The sequence below is a fragment of the Apium graveolens genome, chromosome 3 (genome assembly GCF_009905375.1).
Source record: "Apium graveolens cultivar Ventura chromosome 3, ASM990537v1, whole genome shotgun sequence".
NCBI lineage: Eukaryota > Viridiplantae > Streptophyta > Magnoliopsida > Apiales > Apiaceae > Apium > Apium graveolens.
Window position 1 is genome coordinate 162,629,913 of NC_133649.1, and position 6,357 is coordinate 162,636,269.

A 6,357-nucleotide genomic window follows, 5' to 3' on the forward strand; every position below is an offset into this window, starting at 1 on the left:
GGAATACCTTGAACAATGGCTTTCATCCAAAATCTCGTCTTTAAGCTCTTGAACATTCAGAACCCAAATCAGGTAGGAATACCTTATTATCCCTTTATCATCTCTCTCAGTATGGATCTCTTCTCCAGTCATTGACTCTCTGCCTTCATTCATTACTTTCTCTTAGGACAATCTAATCTTTTCCAATAAATCTGGATGCATCGAGATCTCAAACAGCTTTTCAGTTCCGGCTCCAGTTACCTTTATTTCTATTTCCATTCTCTCAAAATCCCTTATCAATTCCTCCGAAGTCATTATCATTCTGAGTCTTTCCTTCCTACTAAGGGCGTCAGCCACCATATTGGCTTTCCCTGGATGATAGAGAATCTCACAATCATAGTCCTTGATTAGTTCTAACCATCTCCTCTGGCGCATGTTGAGCTCTTTCTGCGTAAATATGTACTTGAGGCTCTTATGGTCTGTGAAAATCTCGCACTTCTCTACATACAAGTAGTGCCTCCAAATTTTTAAGGCAAAAACTATTTCCGCGAGCTCAAGGTCATGAGTAGGATATCTAATCTCGTATTCCTTCAGTTATCTCGACGCATACGCAATCACCTTACCGTGCTGCATAAACCACATACCCTAATCCTTTGTGCGACGCGTCACTATATATCACAAAATCTCCTTTTCCATCTGGCAATGCCAACACCGAGGCCGTTAGCAACCTTTTCTTCAATTATTGAAAACTGTTCTCGCATTTTTCTGTCCATTCAAACTTCTCTGTCTTACGAGTAAGTCGTGTCAAAGGGGTTGCGATCTTCGCAAAGTCCTGTACAAATATACGATAGTATCCGGCCAATCCTATGAAATTCCTTACCTCTGTGAGTGTGGGTGACCTTTCCCAATTTTAGACCGCCTCTATCTTGGAGGGGTCGACCAATACTCCTTCTTCATTGATCACATGTCCTAAAAACTGTACTTCATTCCGCCAGAATTCACACTTCGAGAATTTGGCAAATAACTGTTCCTCTCTGAGTATTCCTAGAGCTATCCTCAAATGCTCTGCATGTTCTGCCTCGGTCCTTGAGTAGATTAAAATATCATCGATAAAAACTATCACACACTTGTCCAAGTACTTCTTCAATACTCTGTTCATTAAATCCATGAAAGCCGCTGGGGCGTTGGTTAATCCAAAGGACATTACCAAGAACTCATAGTGCCCATACCTGGTACGTAACGCGGTCTTGGGAATATCTTCGGGTTTAATCTTTAGTTAGTGATATCCAGTTCTCAGGTCAATCTTGGAAAAGTAAACAACATCCTTTAGTTGATCAAACAGATCATCTAATCTGGGTAACGGGTACCTGTTCTTTATGGTTAGCTTGTTCAACTCTCGGTAGTCGATGCACAGCCTCATACTCCCATCTTTCTTCTTAACAAATTACACTGGTGCTCCTCACGGAGACACACTGGGTCTTATCATACCCTTATCCAAAAGTTCCTGTAATTGGGTAGCTAATTCCTTCATTTCTAATGGGGCTAACCAGTAAGGTGCCTTTGAAACTGGCGCCGTCCCTGGGGCCAACTCAATAGCAAATTCAATCACTCTATCGGGTGGTAGTCCCGGAAGGTCTTGTGGGAATACATCTTCAAATTCGTTGACTATCGGAATATCTTGCAAGTTGGGCACCTCCTTCTGCGTGTCCACCACATAGGCTAGGTAAGCCTCATTTCCTTTTCGTAGCATCTTATTAGCCTGGGCCGTGGTCAAAAATTTATGCGTCTGCCTCTTTCCTCTAAATATGACTTCTTTCTTCCCTGGGATATTGAGCTTAACTTTCTTCCCTTTACAGTCTATCTGAGCATCGTTGCTAGATAGCCAGTCCATTCCTAGAATTACGTCAAATTCCCCTAATTTAAAAGGAATGAGATCAACACTAAAAGATTGTTCCCCTAAGCCTAACTCACAGGCGGGGTGAATCTGGTTAACAGGAATAATTTCATGGTTGGCTATTTCTACTTGTAAAAAAGTTCAGCCTTAAGTCTTAATTTATGCGCAAAGTCCTTTAATATAAAAGATTTAGTTGCTCCAGAATCAAATAAAACATTTGTACTGACCGAATTTAGAGAAAGGGTACCTTCTATCACATCTGAGTCTTTCATAGCATCTTGAACTGTCATGTTGAAAGTCTTCGCAGTAGGTGGCTTATTAAAAGCAGCTCTGCTTGCTCCTGAAGCTGCTGGTTTGTTCATTGGGCATTCCCTCTTCCAATGACCCGGGCGTCCACACTGATGATAAGTGGTGGTTGGGTGGTTAATGGGGGTTGGCAAAGTGCACTTGTCCGAATAGTGACCTTCTCGACCATACTTGAAGCAGATTACCGGCTTTCCTTTACACTCCCCAGAATGCATCCTTCCACAAGTGTTATAGGCAGGAAATGGGGGTCGAGACTGGTTGGAATAGGACATTCTTGACTTCTGGCCGCTCTGGCTCACATTCACACTCACTGGCCGCTTAAACCCAGTGCTCCTTCCCGGTAGGGACACTGCTCCTCGATTAAATCTAGTTGGGAAGCTCCCTCACGCGGAACCTCCACCCATGCTCACACTTTTACTTTTTATTCCCTTCTTCTCTTTTTCCTTCTACATCTGTTCACTTCCAGCTTCTGCAATTGTTGCCTTTTGCACCAGAGTGGCATAATCTGTAAGCTCATGGATTGCCACCCTATTCTGAATCCATGGTTTCAGTCCCTGCTGAAACCTCCTAGCTTTCTTTTCCTCGGTGCTCACAAACTCCGGCACAAACCTTGATAATTCAGTAAATTTTGCTTTGTACTCTGCCACAGATAAGTTATTTTTCTTTAGCTCCAAGAACTTGAGCTCCATCTGGTTCTCTATAAACCTCGGGAAATATTTTCCCAAAAACAACTGACTGAACCTCTCCCAGGTTATGATAGCATCTATCTCCATATTTTTCTTGGCCTCCCACCAGTAGTTGGCCTCTCCTTTCATAAGGTAGGTAGCAAATACAGTCTTCTGTGCCTCATCGGTACTCAGAATCTCAAAGGATTTCTCTATTTCCTTTAGCCATGCCCTTGCCTCAACTGGGTCGGCTGATCCGTGGAACTCAGGGGGCTTAAGGGACTTGAAAGCCCTGAAAGAGTTTGCCACCACATTGTTATTTCCTTGAGGGGGTGGGTTGGGTTGACGTTCCAAGTTTTGCCTTAGTAGTTGCATGAACTGTCCCATGGGATCCATGTCTGGGTTTGGTACTGGTTGCTCAACCTCAGTTTCTCCTTCTTCAGCCTCTATCTCAAATCCTTCAACATCAAATGTTTCCTCCTTCTCTTCATACAGGGAGTCATCATGTTCAACATAATCCTCATCTTTCTCTTCACTGTGTTCTTGGTTCCTACCGTCCTGGTTATGGCTTCCCTGGTCCTCAAACCCAGGGTTCGCCGTAGTTCCAATCCTCCTTGGTGGCATGATACTGATAATTTTTTTTTTGGGAAAATTCAACGTTAGGTCACAATCATACATAATATTGTGCCTTGCACAGTTTCTATAATGGGGAGAATGTATCTCGCAATTCTATTATATTATGACAGTTCTAAAAGAAGTGCAGTAATAATAATGATAAAAATAGTGATCTCGTCACTTAAAGAACTGAACTGAAAGGAAACAAATATATACATAATGCGAGAAATACATATTTTGATCTGGTCAAAAGTACAAAATTACTATAGTCATCTGCCCAAAAGTGATATACAAGAGTCTATCTATCTAGTCAGAGAAAGGGATACTATATACAAGTCAACTATCCCGAAAAATTGGCTCTTACTATGGCCTCGACTAACTAGACGACTAGACTACCACATCACTGGTCCTGAATCACACACCGGAGCGGGTTAGCTCCCACACTCTTTCCATCGCACGACGGAAAATGTAGTCATCCTGCCTCCTAGAGATCCTGCCATGTCTATCCCCCTGGAGTGATCGGAGTCTCGCACGGGCCGTGAGCTCTATCCCATTCAGCTCCCTCCTCAGGGATCGGGGTATGGTAGCTCTAGCCTCATGAGCTCGGGCACGCCTACCAGCCCTCTCCATCTCCAACTCCCTCCTGACCTCATCCAGCCGGGCCTCAGCAACAGCCACTCGAGTCCTCAGTACATCCTGAGCATAGCCGTGAGCTAACAAAGACTGCCTATGGGCAGGGTCGAGAGGTGGTGAATCCGGAGCTGCTGGGGGTGCCTCCTCGGTCTGCCTAGGCTCGGGAGTATAGGTCTCAGAGCTGTCATCATAGGGTCTCTAAGATAGTGGTGGAGGGGTAGGAGCTCTGACCACTGGGAGTGAGGGAAAATGTGTACCAGTGTACTCTACCATAGCTCCGACATGCTCCTCAGCTACTGGGACCTCATCCGGGTCCTCCTCATCTGAAATCGCAATAACCTCTGTCTCTGACTCCTCTGAGGGGTCCTCCTCCTCCTCCTCCTCCATCTCAGGCTCCTCCTGATCCTCGGCATCTAGCAGTGCCTCATCATGCTCACGCTCGAACATCTCTGGGTCCTCTATCTCATGTGCCTACACATTAAACGAGCTAAGTTACAATCATGATACTTATAAGGGTTCCCGTAAGGGTTTTAAATGTCAGTGCTACTTTAAGTAGTCCGACTATGAACTTGGAAAGAGTTCTTATTATCTTTGTGAGTTTATTATTATATCGTCGCATCTCCTCTGAAGTTTATAACGCTTGGCTCTGATACCATTTCTGTAACACCCCCAAATATGGGGTCGGGGATCCGGGTCGTCACGGTCTTTCTTTCCATAATTATCACTTAACTTAATTGAAAATAGATAACCTCATGCTGTGACCCCACAATAACACACACCACAACCCGTTATAGTCTCAGAGATGAAATTGAAATAAGTACAAGTCCTTGAATCCACAATTTAAAAGTTATTACAACCCAAAATGATTACTTGATAAGTTTATAGTTAATTGCCATTATCTACCACAAGTTATAATTATACATAATTGATTCCCAAAAGTAGAATGCCTGATCTACAAATAGATCTACCTCTGCATCTATAGCAGCCACGATATCAACGGGAAGACGGGGGACGCTTCCCACGCGCTTGCGCTGGGTCTGCTTGAGTCTGGCCATCTTTCCTAACTGTTGTTGTGTGATGAAGAAATGAAGCAAGAGTAAGCATTACAGCTCACAAGATAATATATAGTATAAATAATAATACAAGTATCTAAATGGATAACTTACTAGAAATCTTATCAAGTGTAAGGTAATTACTTACTGGATATAAGCTTAAAGGAAGATGAAGTTACCAATTACTTCACTATACTTATATCTTTTTGTAAAACTACTTGAACTATTGAAAGGCATATGGCATAGCCTATTTATATATTCGAGGATTTAACTCAACTCAAATAAGAATGTAATAAGTAAATAGTGGATCTATTGTCAGAGAGATCTCAGTAAGTAACATCTGTCAAAGGGTTAAGAAACATTATTCATCTACAGACTTGAAGACTTAATTCACTGGAAGAAGCTCAAGAAATTGATCAAGCCTTAGTGATATAAATCAAGATTGTGGATTTAACCAAGTGACAGAGATCTCGTCAGGGTATCAATTAATTACAAGGATTTAATCTGAAGAAAATCCAGAGTATCAAGTCTCACTACTGCTTTACGTGATCATTCTACAAATCGTAGGGTATCATGTTACTATGCTCGTTTTCTCATGCTTATAGCAGATCATCTTCTCACACCTGAACACAAAGCCCTTTTTGCTAACTCTGCAGTAACCGAAACCCCTCCAGTAAGCAAAAAGATTTACACCCGCCAAGACACAACCTTTAAATTCATGCAAGTTCCAGTACTTGTATCTGCTTTCATGGCCACTTATATTCCTTTACCTATTTTCAATCTTCCCGGTCATGAACAGCAACCTCAACCTCCAGTGGTTCAAGCCACCCAGGCTCCTCCAACATCAGATGCTCTTCCATTACAGGTAGTAATTCCTCACTCTCACTCCATTCCTACTTCTGTTGAAAGACCCCCAGTGGTTGATAGGGCTGACCATGAAGTTGTAGAACCACAGCTTCAATCCCAGGTCATAGAGCCAAACACAGAGTCACATTCTATCTCAACCTCTCCCCCACTGTCTAAAATGTTACCCAGAAGATTAATAGGAAGTAGTGCATTGTTAAATGTGAGTGAACCCTCAGCTCTGCCCCCTTCAAAGAAAAGAAGAACTTATACTGAGGCATCTGAAAGCCCATCCTTGTCCTCCCAACAGGACATGGACTTTGAAATGGCCAATGAACAGTTACTAGAGACATTCTCTCAACAGGATGAA